Source organism: Arachis ipaensis, chromosome B4 (genome assembly GCF_059453495.1).
Source record: "Arachis ipaensis isolate K30076 ecotype BB chromosome B4, ASM5945349v1, whole genome shotgun sequence".
Taxonomy (NCBI): domain Eukaryota; kingdom Viridiplantae; phylum Streptophyta; class Magnoliopsida; order Fabales; family Fabaceae; genus Arachis; species Arachis ipaensis.
The window spans coordinates 44,166,421-44,180,623 of record NC_142439.1 but is presented as its reverse complement, the minus strand read 5'-3'; the positions used below and the strand labels follow the sequence as shown (position 1 = coordinate 44,180,623).

Genomic DNA, 14,203 nt, shown 5'->3' with positions numbered 1-14,203 from the left:
ATCACACATTAATTCAAATGGTAAATCCCAGTCAGGGGGGGCTATAATGGGAGCAGAGGTAAGGTTTGCTTTCAGAGTTTTAAAAGCATGCAAACAATCATAATCAAAGATAAAAGGAACATCAACAACCAATAGGTTGCTCAGTGGTTTAGCAATCTTAGAAAAATCCTTTATAAATCTTCTATAAAATCCTGCATGACCCAAGAAACTCCTAACTGCCTTAACATTAGTTGGTGGTGGTAATTTTTCAATTACCTCCACCTTTGCTCTGTCAACCTCAATCCCCTTACTTGAAATCCGGTGTCCAAGAATAATGCCTTCTGTAACCATAAAATGGCATTTTTCCCAATTTAAAACAAGGTTTGATTCTTGACACCGTTTCAAGACAAGAGATAAATGTTTAAGACAGGATTCAAAAGAATTACCAAAAACAGAAAAGTCATCCATAAATATCTCAATAAACTTTTCAACCATATCAAAAAAATTAAAAGCATACACATCTGAAAAGTTGCTGGAGCATTGCAAAGTCCAAATGGCATTCTCCTGTAGGCAAATGCTCCAAAGGGGCATGTGAATGCTGTCTTCTCTTGATCTTGAGGGTCCACTACAATTTGATTATATCCAGAATATCCATCTAAAAAATAATAAAAAGCATGACCAGCTAACCTCTCAAGCATTTGATCAATGAAAGGCAGGGGGAAATGATCTTTCCTTGTAGTAGTGTTGAGCCTCCTGTAGTCTATGCACATTCTCCATCCTGTAACTGTTCTTGTAGGAATAAGCTCATTCTTTTCATTCTTGATCATTGTCATCCCTCCTTTCTTGGGAACTACCTGCACAGGACATACCCAAGGACTGTCAGAAATAGGGTAAATAATACCTGCTTCCCATAATTTCATTACCTCTTTTTGGACCACTTCTTTCATAGTTGGATTGAGTCTCCTTTGTGGTTGCACAACTGGTTTGACATCATCTTCAAGGAGGATCTTGTGCATACACTTGGTTGGACTAATCCCTTTCAAGTCACTAATGGTCCACCCAAGAGCTGTTTTACAACTCTTGAGCACTGAAACAAGCGCCTCTTCCTCTTCAGGCTTCAGGGAAGAGCTAATAATTACTGGATATGAATCATTTCTACCCAAGAACACATATTTCAGAGAAGGGGGTAAGGGTTTGAGCTCAAGCTTGGGGGCTTCCTCCTCCTTGATTGGCGTGTTCATCAGCTCCTTTTGGGGTGGTGAATCATCAATTTCAACTAATTCACACTCAGAAATAGGATCCAGAACATCATCAAGTACCTCAATTTCCAGTACTTCTTGAACAAGTGGTTCAATAACATCTATTTTTATACACCCCTCAGAATCATTGGGGTGCTTGAGGGCTTCAAAAATATTTAGGACCACCTGTTATTCGTTGACCCTCAGGGTTAATTCACCCTTTTGCACATCAATCAGAGCTCTACCTGTAGCTAAAAATGGTCTACCAAGTATAATAGAGGGTTTTACCTCCTCTTCCATGTCTAATATAACAAAATCAACAGGAAAAATAAATGGTCCTACTTTAACAAGTAAATCTTCAACCACATCCACAGGTAATTTAATAGAAAGATCAGCAAGTTGAAGAGAAATACGAGTAAGTTTTACCTCCTCAATTTGAAGCTTTTTCATCACTGAAAGTGGCATGAGGTTGATGCTAGCTCCAAGATCACATAAAGCTCTCTGAATGCCGACTTCTCCAATGGTGCAAGGAATGACAAAGCTTCCTAGGTCTGGCATCTCCTCAGGAAGGGTGTATTGAATAATAGCACTACATTCCTTGGTTAACACCACGGTTTCTTGCTCCTTCCAATTCCTCTTGTGGGTCAACAACTCTTTCATAAATTTAGCGTAGAGAGGCATTTGCTCCAGAGCCTCTGCAAAAGGAATGTTGATCTGCAGCTTCTTGAAGACATCTAAAAATTTAGAGAATTGCTTCTCTTTGGACACCTTCTGAAGCCTCTGAGGATATGGCATTTTTGGCTTGTATTCAGGGGCCTTTGGTAAGGTGGGATAAGTGTCAAGAGAGTCAGGAAACGGGTTGTCTGCACGCTTAGGAGGGGCGTGCTCTACTTCTTCCTTCTTCTCCTCTGGAGTTTTCTTTTCAACTAGATCTTCATTGACCTTGGTCTCAAAACCGGCTACATTACCACTTCTCAATTGAATAACCTTGCAATCTTCTCTTGGGTTCACCACTGTATCACCAGGGAATGTATTTGAGGATCTTTCAAGTAATTGCTTGCTCATTTGACCCATTTGCACCTCCAAGTTTCTAATGGAGGCTCTGGTTTCTTTCATGAAACTTATCATCATCTCCCAATTAGAATCTTCTTGAGATTTAAAATTTGCCTGCTGAGGTGGTTGTTGTTGCTGAGACTGAAATTGGTGGTTATTATTGTTGTTCTGTTGAAAACCGCCCTGAGAACTATTGTTGAAGTTTTGAGGTCTCTGAGGTTGATCTCTCCACCCAAAATTTGGGTGATTCCTCCATCCATAATTGTATGTCTTAGAATATGGATCATTGTTGGGATTTCTAGGACCACTCGCCATGTAATTCACCTGTTCAGAAGAGAGTTGAGCATAATCACAATTATCATTTTGCATAAAGTTACCTGCCATGTCATAGGAGACTTCCTGTGGTGGATTTTGGGTGTTGATAGCTGAGACTTGTATGCCACCCATCTATTGAGTAAGTAGATTTATTTGCTGAGACATCAGCTTGTTCTGAGCAAGAAGAGTATTAACAGCTTCTACTTCCAACACGCCTCTCTTCTGAGGGGTCTCAGAGTTCACAGGATTCCTATTAGATGAGTATAAATATTGGTTGCTTGTAACCAATTCAATCAGCTCAATAGTTTCCTCTGGTGTCTTCTTCTTGTACAATGAACTGCCTGCAGAAGTGTCTAGGCTCATCTTAGACATCTCACCCAAGCCTTCATAAAAGATATCCAGTTGGGTCCATTTGGAGAACATGTCTGGAGGGCATTGCCTAGTCAATAGCTTGTATCTCTCCCAAGCTTCATAAAGAGTTTCTCCCTCCTTCTGTCTGAAAGTCTGAACCTCCAACCTAAGCTTAGTCAGCTTCTTTGGTGGGAAAAATTTAGTGAGAAACTCAGTAACCACCTTTTCCCAAGTATCCAAACTCTCCTTCGGTTGGGAATCTAGCCATAGCTTTGCTTTATCACTCAGAGCAAATGGGAAGAGCATGAGTTTTTATACCTCATGATTCACTCCATTTGTCTTCACAGTATCACATATCTGCAGAAAATCAGAAATAAACTGATTTGGATCTTCATGAGGAAGTCCGTGATACTGGCAGTTTTATTGCACCAGGGTGACCAATTGTGGCTTCAACTCAAAGTTGTTCGCAGCTATAGGAGGTACCACAATGCTTTTTCCATAGAGATCCACAGTAGGGACAGAATAAGAGCCAAGCACACTCCTCTGTTGATCATTCCCGTTCGAATTTGCCACATTGGCATTAGCATTATTGTTAGGATCCATAGTGGATTCTGTAGCCTTGTAAAGTCTTGCTTGTTGTAAATGCCGCCTGAAAGTTCTTTCAAGTTTAGGATTAAAGTCTAAGAGATGTTCCTTGCCTCTGTTTCTGCGCATAAACAAACAGAAGACAAGAAAAGATGGAATTCTCTACGTCAGAGTGCAGAGAATTCCCAGTGAGGTAACCTGAATAAAGAGATAAAAATATTGAATCAAACAAACAAACACTAAAATTCAAAAGTTACTAGAAAAATTATTACTAAAAATTTTCAAAATTATTAGGCAAATTAAATAAGAAAAGTTAAAATAAGACTAACTAGGGGACACCAAACTTAATTTCAGAAATTAAAAAATAATTATTAGTATTAAATTATTATTGAATATTTTTTTAAAAAAAATTAAAAAAGATAAAACAAAACTAATATAATATAAAAAAATTTGAAGAAAACAAAAACGAAAAAATAAAAAAGAAAACCGTAAGTTTTTAGAAAAATCAAAAGAAAAAAAATAAAAGCAAAGGGGGACAGGGGAATGGGAAACGAGAATGAAAACGCAGGGGAGGGGGGTTACGAGTGAAAGAACGGAAGAAAAAGAAAAAAAAATTTCGCGAGAAAGAAAATAATCAAAAATGAAAAATAAAAATTTATAATAATAAAATAAAACTAATTAAAATTAAAACGCCTAATCTAAGCAATCAAGCAACTAATAGTTGTTAATCACAGTCAATCTCCGGCGAGTGCACCGGGTCGTACCAAGTAATATCTTACGTGAGTAAGGGTCGATCCCACGGGAATTGATGGATTAAGCAACAATAGTGTTTGATAGGACTAGTTAGACAAACAGAAAATGGTATTGAGAAGCAATATAAAAGACATTAAACAATATAAAGAATATTGAAGAAAGGCAAGTAAATACTTTGAAAAAAAATATGGAGAAGATAGTTAAGGCTTCAGAGTTATCTATTCTTCCGGATTAACCTTTCTTACTAACTATTTTAATTATGTAGGATTTAATTTATGGCAAACTATATGTGACTAGACCCTAATTCCTTAGACCTTCCTAGAATCCTCTAAAATTCATCAAAAGCCAATTCCTTGGTCAATTAATTCCAATTAGAGAGTGATGATCAAATTCCAGTTTATATGCCACAAAAACTCTAATTACCTAAAAATAAAAGGATTATATGTCACGTATCCCGTTAAATCCAGATAATTAAAATTTAGGAGAATATGTTTTCAAGCTGTTGTTCAAGTAAAGAGCTTTTCCAAGTTATACAACAACTCAAATAGAAAGAGGGTCATACTTCCGTTCCACCCAAATTCATAAAATAAAGAGCGAAAATAATTTTTAAATTATAAATCCATACGTAAATTAAAATAGAAAAAGCAATAAAATCAATCCATAGAAATAGACAGAGCTCCTAACCTTAACAATGGAGGATTAAGTGCTCATGGTTCAAAGTAGAAAATAAGGATTCAGGTAAAAATGTACTGAGTTCCCATCTGATGGATCTGAATCCCCTTTTATAACTAATCCTAATAATTTAAAAATTAAATTTCTAAAATTAAAATTAAAATAATATCTTTTCCTATTTAAAAATCAAATTTGAATTTAAATTTGAATTGATTTAAATAATCAAGTTTTCAATGGATTGATGGGGACCACTTGTTTTGTCCATTCTGCAGCTTCTAATCTGTGTTTTCTGGGCTGAAAACTGGGTCAAAACAGCCCAGAAATCGCCCCCAGTGTTTTCTGTATTTTTCTGCACGTGGCGCATGTCACGCGTACGCGTCAGTCACGCGTACGCGTCGATGGTCTTTTTCGCGAGTCACGCGGTCGCGTCGGTCACGCAGACGCGTCGCTGACAAAATCTTCAAATCACGCGAACGCGTCAGTCACGCGTACGCGTTGCTCCTTGCTGCCATCTCCTTTGATTCTTGTGCTGCAGAAACTCCATCATATCCAGCCGAATGCTACCTAAAATAAATAGTATTGCACAAAACTCAAAATAGCATCCATAGTGGCTAAAATATAATTAATTCTTAATTAAACTCAACAAAATTACATGCAAATTTACTAGGAAAAAATAGGAAAGATGCTCACGCATCACAAGCTCCACTCCTTTATGCTCTTCCTTGACTATATCCACCTCTTCGCAAGCTTCTTCAATTTCAACCTTTTCCCCTTTATCACTTGACTTGGAGTTGTCTTCAAGAACTTCATCTTGCCCAACGGGAGGTGATTCAATTTTGGATAGGAATTCATTGATGAATGAATCCATATCTTGATCAACCTTTTCATATTCCTCAATTTTGATATACACCATTTCAACCTTTTCCCCTTGGTAGCTTTCTTCCGATCCACTCTCTTCTTCATTGCTCACTAAGGGTATGGGAGGTTGTGCACATTCTTCTATAATTTTAAATTCATGTCGAATGGGAAATGGTGAATTTGTAGATAGAAATTCATCTATAATTGAATCCATCTCTTGATAAACCTCTTCCAAGTTTCCAACTATGATATGCCTTGGAGGTTGCGCACCCTCCTCAACATCAATATCAAGCTTCTTGGAAGAGTGCTCTATGATGCTACATTCCCATGGACTTTCAACATCTCCTAAATCTTCAACCACCTCTTCCTCTTTTTCAACAATCATGGCTTCCTCTAGTTGCTCCAATACAAAATAACAGCCCTCATTGGCCACCGGAGTCTCCAATCTCTCCTTCATGCTATTCTCTTCAATTGATTCTTCACACGTGGCTATGGAAGCACCTTGAGTGTTCAAGCATTGGTAGGCTAAAGTATGCACCACCTTGGTCAAGTTAGTCACAAACTCTAGGGTGTTCCTTTGCATATCCGCTTTTCCTTGAAGTAGCAAGGTAAGAGAATCATCTATTGGGGCTTGGGGTGGATAAGAGGGTTCATTATTTTGGAGAAAGAGTTCATAGTAGGGAGGTGGTTCTTCTTGGTGATAGTACGGAGATGATGTGTATTGAGGTGGTTCCTGGTAGTAATCTTGATATGGTTGTGGTGGTTTTAAAGGTTCTTGCTCATAATGGACATATGAATATGGTATGGGTGATTGGTCATATGATGGATGTGGGTCATAGGGAGGTGCTTGGTATGGAAAGGCTTGTGAGTATGGTTGAGGTTCATGCTGAGGATAAGAGTCATAGGCATAGGATGGTGGTACTTGATTATCATAAAAAGATTCACCATAGCCATTGAATTTGACATGCATTAGGGTGGAAGTTATACCTATACGTATCCGGAGGTTGTTGCCAATAGGAGTGATCAATTCCTTGAGGCTCCTCCCATCTTGAAGTGTTCTATCCTTGGTACATGTTGTCATTAAAATCCACATTTCCTAAAACATAGTGAGAACCAAACTCATAGCCAAAGTGAGAATTCATGATAGCGATGACAAAAATGAAGGCACAAAAACAAGAAGATAAAATCTAACTACTAAATCAAACAAGCAAGCTACTCACAATATTCACATATGTACAATAACTAATAACACAACACCATTGCAATTCCCCGGCAACGGCACCATTTTGATGAACGGAAAATTTATGGTTTAGAAATCACAATAAATTATCGTTGTAAAGTATAATTTCTAAACCAACAATAATTCTTTCATACAAAACATTATTTGTCAAAAGTACAAACCCCTAAATTTATAAACCGAAGTATTGAACCTCGGGTCGTTCTCCCTAGGAATTACAATAAAGTGTCCTTGTTTTTGGTTATGAGTTATGTTTTGGGATTTTTGGGATAAGAGACATGAAATGTAAATGGCAATGAAAATAAACTAACAACTAGAAAAGCTCTTGGCAAGGAATGAGAATTAGAAGTCCTATCCTAGTTATCCTCCTCAATTGTGACCACAAATTGTCCATTGCTACCACTTAGTTAACCTCTAACCATGGAGGAAAGTCAAGTGGATGAACTAACATGATTCCACAAGTCCTAGCCAACTCCCAAGGGAAAGAGTAGCTTTAGTGGTATCCAAATCAATTAGCAACTTCTAATTATCAATCAACAAAGGAATTAGATAACTCAAGCGTCACTAATTACTTTACCTAGGTGATAAACCCCATTTTTAGGGTTTATCATGTGTAAATTTTAAGGGTTTTATCAATAATCTTTCACACTTATTCATATAAAACTGCATAATTTTTGTGTTCCTCCCCCTACTTTGCCTCATAGATCAAAACATGCTTCTTTTGCATCAAAAATTGATACATTGTAATCCTCCTCTATTACCATTCGATGTCTTGATCCGTTTGTTAAGTGGTTTCAGAAGTTATAGGGCAAAAATGGCTAAGAGGAGTGAAGGGAGCATGCATGAGTGGAAGGAGCACGGAATAAATTAAAGTTTTGAAGTTTGGACATGGGTGCGCGCGTGCACCATGCGCGTACGCGCGGATGTGCACACTCAGAGCCGGCGCAGTGGAGCCAAACGAGAAGCCGGCGCGCTTATATGGCTGGGCCATATTTCCTTCGACACACGCGCGCACTGCACGCCTGCGCGTAGGTGGCAAAAATTCCCAGGTGCGCGTACGCGTACTGTGCGCCTACGCGCCGATGTGCGCACGTAATTTTTTAAAAGGAAAACGTGGCCAGTGATTTCTGGGAGTGCTAGGCCCACTTTTGGACCAGAATTTTGGAGGAAAAAGCTTAAGAAGATCAAGGATTAGGGGGGTTAGGACAATTGGTGATAATCCTAGATATTTTGGGTAGTTAGTTACATTTTGTTTTTAGAGAGAGAAACTCCAACTTCTCTCTAGGATTTCACCTTCTCTATTGCAATTCTCCTTTGATTTCTTGGTGAGATCCATTGCTAATTCACTTTTGCTTTGATACAAGTTGTAGATCTACTCTTCTTCTACTCTCAGTTAGTGTTGTTCTGATTCAATCTCTTGGATCTAGATTTGTGACTTTGCTACCTTGAATTGTGATTAATGAATTGAGGAATTTCATTCAATTGCTTGATTGTTGATGATTGTTTGGATTAGATAGCTTTAATTCAATTTTCTTCTCTCAATTTCATCATGTCTTTTATGATTGCCTACCAATTATTTGTGATAATGACAACACTAGCTATGGAGTAGATTTCTCTCACTTGGCTTAGGGGTTGAGTTATTGGAGACACTTGAGTAGTGAATATCAATTGTTGACTAGGAATTGAGAATTGCTAATTGACTTGGAGCGCACTAAAGCTAGACTTTCCTAGGGAGAGACTAGGACTTGTGACTCAAGTTAGTTACTCTCACTTGACTTTACTCCATTATTAGGGGGTTAATGATGAGCGGATAATTTATACGCTTTTTGGCATTGTTTTTAGTATGTTTTTAGAATATTTTAGTTAGTTTTTATTATATTTTTATTAGTTTTTATTTAAAAATCACTTTTCTGGACTTCACTATGAGTTTGTGTGTTTTTCTATGATTTCAGGTATTTTCTGGTTGAAATTGAGGGACCTGAGCAAAAATCTGATTCAGAGGCTGAAAAAGGACTGCAGATGCTGTTGGATTCTGACCTCCCTGCACTCGAAGTGGATTTTCTGGAGCTACAGAAGCCCAATTGGTGCGCTCTCAATTGTGTTGGAAAGTAGACATCCTGGGCTTTCCAGCAATATATAATAGTTCATACTTTGTCTGAGATTTGATGGCCCCAACAGGCGTTCCAAGTCAGCTCAAGAATTATGGCGTTTAACGCTAGAACTGGCACAAAAGCTGGAGTTAAACGCCCAAACTGGCACAAAAGCTGGCGTTTAACTCCAAGAAAAGTCTCTACACATAGAAGCTTCAATGCTCAGCCCAAGCACACACCAAGTGGGCCCGGAAGAAGATTTCTGTATTAATTACTTATTTCTGTAACCCTAGGCTACTAGTTCTCTATAAATAGGACCTTTTATTATTGTATTTTGACACACATCTTTGGATGTTTAGTCCCTAGACCTTGGAGGCTGGCCATTCGGCCATGCTTACACCATTATCACTTTTGTATTTTCAACGGTGGAGTTTCTACACACCATAGATTAAGGTGTGGAGCTCTGCTGTTCTTCATGAATTAATACAAGTACTATTGTTTTCCTATTCAACTCAAGTCTATTTCTTCTCCAAGATACTCATTCGCACCCAAGAACATGATGAATGTGATGATTATGTGACACTCATCACCATTCTCACCTATGAACGCGTGACTGACAACCACTTCCGTTCTACATGCAAACAAGCTTGAATGTGTATCTCTTGAGTTTCTAATCTAAGATTAGAACCTTCGTGGTATAGGCTAGAATTATTGGCGGCCATTCCTGAGATCCGGAACGTCTAAACCTTGTCTATGGTATTCTGAGTAGGATCTGGGAAGGGATGACTGTGACGAGCTTCAAACACGCGATTGTTGGGCGTGTGACAAACGCAAAAGGATCAATGGATCCTATTCCAACATGATCGAGAACCAACAGATGATTAGCCGTGGGGTGACAGCGTGCGTAGAACATTTTCACTGAGAGGACGGGAAGTAGCCATTGACAATGGTGATGCCCAACATAAAGCTTGCCATGGAAAGGAGTATGAATGATTGGAAGAAGGCAATAGGAAAACAGAGGTTCAGGAGGAACAAAGCGTCTTCATACGCTTATCTGAAATTCCAACCAAAGAATTACATAAGTATCTATATCTTTATTTTATGTTTTATTTATCTTTTAATTATCAATTCTCCATCACCATCTGAATTCGCCTGACTGAGATTTACAAGGTGACCATAGCTTGCTTCAAGCTGACAGTCTCCGTGGGATCGACCCTTACTCACGTAAGGTTTATTACTTGGACGACCCAGTGCACTTGCTGGTTAGTTGTGCGGAATTGTGACAAAGTGTGATTCACGTTTAAGAGCTCCAAGTCCTTTGGCGCCATTGTTGATGATCACAATTTCGTGCACCAAGTTTTTGGTGCCGTTCCCGGGGATTGTTCGAGTTTGGACAACTGACGATTCATCTTGTTGCTTAGATTAGGTACTTTTCTTTTTATTTTTCAGAATTTTTAAGAATGAATTCTAGAGTTTCAAGGTGATGTTCTTATCATCACAAAAGCTGATTGATTCTCATCAATTTAGCTTTTGAATGTAATGTCCTGCTGACGCTTGACTAGCCATGTCTAATCCTTTTTGGACTGAAGCTTTAGACTAACATTGCATGATTCCTGGAATTCTTATTAAAAAGTTTTGAATCTCTTTATTCTCTTTTCTATATAATTTTCGAAAAATCACAAAAAAATTTTAAAATCATAAAAATCAAAAATATTTTATGTATCTTAGTGTCAATTCTTAAGTTTGGTGTCTTGCATGCATTATTTATTTGATCTTAGTTGCATTTTTTATTGTTTCTCATCATTAAAAATTCAAAAATATTTTCAAAATTGTGTCTTTTCAAGCTAATAATACAGAGAATTGAAGATTCAGAACATTCAGCAGAGGAATCAAACAGAAAAAGCTGGGTGTTCAAAACGCCCAGTGAAGAAGGAAAACTGGCGTTTAAACGCCAGCCAGGGTACCTGGCTGGGCGTTTAACGCCCAAAAAGGTAGGATTTTGGCCATTAAACGCCAGAATAGACGCCATTCTGGGCGTTTAACGCCAGAAGGACACTAGAGGGAAGATTTTGTTTTTAATTCAAATCTTTTTCAAATCATATCTTTTCAATCATATCCTTTCAAAATCAATTTCTTTCCATTTTTTATTTTTATAATTTTCGAATATCCTTGCTATAATTAATGATTTACTTCAAAATTTTCAAGTTGTTACTTGCCTATTAAGAAAGGATCAAATTTTAAATTTTAGAATCATATCTTTTAATTTCTTGTTAGTCAAGTAATCAACTTTAATTTTAAAACTTTCTTTTTTTAATTTGATTTTCAATTATATCTTCTCAATCATATCTTCTCAATCACATCTTTTTCAAAATTAACTCTCAATCATATCTTTTTAATTTCTAATTTCAAAATCTTTTCAAAAATCACTTAATTTCTTTCCTAATCTTAATTTTCGAAAATCTCAATCAAATTTTCAAATTTCTTTTTAATTATTTCAAAATTTTTTTAATTTATTTTCAAAAATTCTTCCCCTCTTCTCACATCCTTCTATTTAAGGGACTAACACTCCTCCTTAAGGTGCCATTCGAACTCTATCCCTCTTAATAAGTTCGAATTCTCTTCTATCTACCTCCTCCTTCTATTCTTCTTTTCCTCTGACACCTCAAGGAATCTCTATACTGTGACATAGAGGATTCCCTACTTTCTTGTTCTCTTCTCTTTCATATGAGTAGGAGCAAAGATAAAGGCATACTTGTTCAAGCTGATCCTGAACCTGAAAGGACCTTGAAGAGAAAGCTAAGAGAAGCTAAAGCACAATTCTCTCTAGAAGGCCTAACAGAGCTTTTCAAAGAAGAAGAAACAATGGCAGCCGAAAACAACAATGCCAACAATGCAAGGAAGGTGCTTGGTGACTTTACTGCACCTACTCCTGACTTCTATGGGAGAAGCATCTCAATCCCTTCCATTGAAGCAAACAACTTTGAGATTAAGCCTCAATTAGTTTCTCTAATGCAACAGAATTGCAAGTTTCATGGACTTCCATTGGAAGATCCTCATTAGTTCTTAGCTGCATTCTTGCAAATCTGTGACACTGTCAAGACCAATGGGGTTGACCCTGAAGTCTACAGACTTATGGTCTTTCCTTTTGCTGTAAGAGACAGAGCTAGGACATGGTTGGATTCACAACCTAAAGAAAGCCTGAACTCTTGGGAAAAGCTAGTCAATGCTTTCTTGGCAAAGTTCTTTCCACCTCAAAAATTGAGCAAGCTTAGAGTGGAAGTCCAAACCTTCAGACAGAAGGAAGGTGAATCCCTCTATGAAGCTTGGGAAAGATACAAACAATTGATCAGAAGGTGTCCTTCTGACATGCTTTCTGAATGGAGCATCATAGGTATCTTCTCTGATGGTCTATCTGAACTATCCAATATATCATTGGATAGCTCTGCTGGAGGATCTCTTCATCTGAAGAAGACGCCTGCAGAAGCTCAGTAACTCATTGAAATGGTTGCAAATAACCAATTCATGCACACTTCTGAAAGGAATCCTGTGAATAATGGGACAACTCAGAAGAAGGGAGTTCTTGAGATTGATACTCTGAATGCCATATTGGCTCAGAATAAAATATTGACCCAACAAGTCAATATAATTTCTCAGAGTCTGTTTGGAATGCAAGCAGCAACAGGCAGTACTAAGGAAGCTTCCTCTGAAGAAGAAGCTTATGATCCTGAGAACCCAGCAATGGAAGAGGTGAATTACATGGGAGAACCCTATGGAAACACCTATAATCCTTCATGGAGAAATCATCCAAATCTCTCATGGAAGGATCAACAGAGACCTCAACAAGGTTTCAACAACAGTAATGGTGGAAGAAATAGGTTTAGCAATGGCAAACCTTTTCCACCATCTTCTCAGCAATAGACAGAGAATTCTAAGCAAAGCCACTCTGACTTAGCAACCATTGTCTCTGATCTAATCAAAACCACTCAAAGTTTCATGACTGAAACAAGGTCCTCCATTAAAAATTTGGAGGCACAAGTGGGTCAGCTGAGTAAGAAAATTACTGAACTCCCTCCTAGTACTCTCCCAAGCAATACAGAAGAGAATCCAAAGAGAGAGTGCAAGGCCATAAACACGTCTCACATGGCCGAACCTGGAGAGGAGGAAGAGGCAGTGATCTCCATTGAGGAAGACCTCAATGGACGTCCACTGGCCTCCATGGAGTTCCCGAATGAGGAACCATGGGAATCTGAGGCTCACACTGAGACCATAGAGATTCTATTGAATTTACTTTTGCCATTCATGAGCTCTGATGAGTATTCTTCCTCTGAAGAGGATGAAGATGTTACTGAAGAGCAAGTTGCTGAGTACCTTGGAGCAATCATGAAGCTAAATGCCAGGTTGTTTGGTAATGAGACTTGGGAGGATAAACCTCCATTGCTCATCAAAGAACTGGATGACTTGACTAGGCAGAGATTACCTCTGAAGAGACAAGATCCTGGAAAATTCTCAATACCTTGTACCATAGGTACCATGACCTTTGAAAAGGCTTTGTGTGACCTAGGATCAAGTATAAACCTTATGCCTCTCTCTGTCATGGAGAAACTAGGGATCATTGAGGTACAAGCTGCTAGAATCTCACTAAAGATGGCAGACAATGCAAAGAAACAGGCTTATAGACTTGTAGAGGATGTCTTGGTAAAGGTTGAATACCATTACATCCCTGCTGACTTCATAATCCTAGAGACTGGGAAGTGTATGGATGAATCCATCATCCTTGGCAGACCCTTCCTAGCGACAGCAAAAGCTGTGATTGATGTTGACAGAGGAGAATTGATCATTCAAGTGAATGAAGACTCCCTTGTGTTTAAAGCTCAAGGATACCCCTCTGTAACCATGGAGAGGAAGCATGAAGAGCTTCTCTCAATACAGAGAAAAACAGAGCCCCACAGTCAAACTATAAGTTTGGTGTTGGGAGGCCACAACCAAACTTTAAGTTTGGTGTTGAACCCCCACATTCAAACTCTAAGTTTGGTGTTGGGAGGTTCCAACATTGCTCTAAATATTTGTGAGGC

General features: G+C 38.2%; 2 non-coding genes across 2 annotated transcripts; one reads left to right on the top strand and one right to left on the bottom strand.

Annotated features, from left to right (window-relative positions):
* The first annotated feature begins 3,003 nt into the window (after positions 1–3,003).
* LOC148567362 (small nucleolar RNA R71) lies at positions 3,004–3,109 on the top strand. The gene has a single exon (XR_015882411.1). It is a non-coding gene; the product is annotated as a small nucleolar RNA R71 (small nucleolar RNA).
* Positions 3,110–12,395: 9,286 nt separating this feature from the next.
* On the bottom strand, positions 12,396–12,503 carry LOC148567361 (small nucleolar RNA R71). Its single transcript, XR_015882681.1, has one exon. It is a non-coding gene; the product is annotated as a small nucleolar RNA R71 (small nucleolar RNA).
* Between the last annotated feature and the right edge of the window lie 1,700 nt (positions 12,504–14,203).